Raw genomic sequence first — 522 nt, 5'->3', positions numbered from 1 at the left:
AACACGCCCGATCTCGTCTGATCTCGGAAGCTAAGCAGGGTCGGGCCTGGTCAGTACTTGGATGGGAGACCGCCTGGGAATACCAGGTGCTGTAAGCTTTTCCTCCTCTTTACAAAAAGCAGAGGGCGCTGCTGCTTTTTCAGTGGACACCGACAGGGTGGGAAGGATATAGCTAGATCATGACTTGCCGGTATAGAAATGACACAAATCCAGTTAAATGATGGCTTTCATCATTCCTAAGCTCATCGATCATTTTCTTTTCAATTTTATGCTAACGTATTCTACATTTCAACAGTAAATATTAATATTTTTACTGCACTACATTTGTGATCCTTATAGCCACTTTGTACATTCTGATTTGACATTTAAAAGCTGTGAGTGTGTCTGGAAATCTGCAGGCGCTCCCTGTATAGACGACAGAGCAAAGCGTGGTGATATAGTATCTTTAAAAGGACCTTTGGTAGGCACAATATTTGCTTACGGCCATACCACCCTGAACACGCCCGATCTCGTCTGATCTCG

At 44.1% G+C, this 522-nt stretch overlaps 1 pseudogene; it reads left to right on the top strand.

Moving 5' to 3' along the window:
* Positions 1–98, top strand: LOC129114437 (5S ribosomal RNA; annotated as a pseudogene; the record flags this gene model as incomplete).
* Between the last annotated feature and the right edge of the window lie 424 nt (positions 99–522).

The sequence above is a fragment of the Anoplopoma fimbria genome, unplaced genomic scaffold, assembly GCF_027596085.1.
Source record: "Anoplopoma fimbria isolate UVic2021 breed Golden Eagle Sablefish unplaced genomic scaffold, Afim_UVic_2022 Un_contig_4168_pilon_pilon, whole genome shotgun sequence".
NCBI lineage: Eukaryota > Metazoa > Chordata > Actinopteri > Perciformes > Anoplopomatidae > Anoplopoma > Anoplopoma fimbria.
The sequence above is the reverse complement of the archived record's forward strand: the minus strand, read 5'-3'. Positions and strand labels throughout refer to the sequence as shown.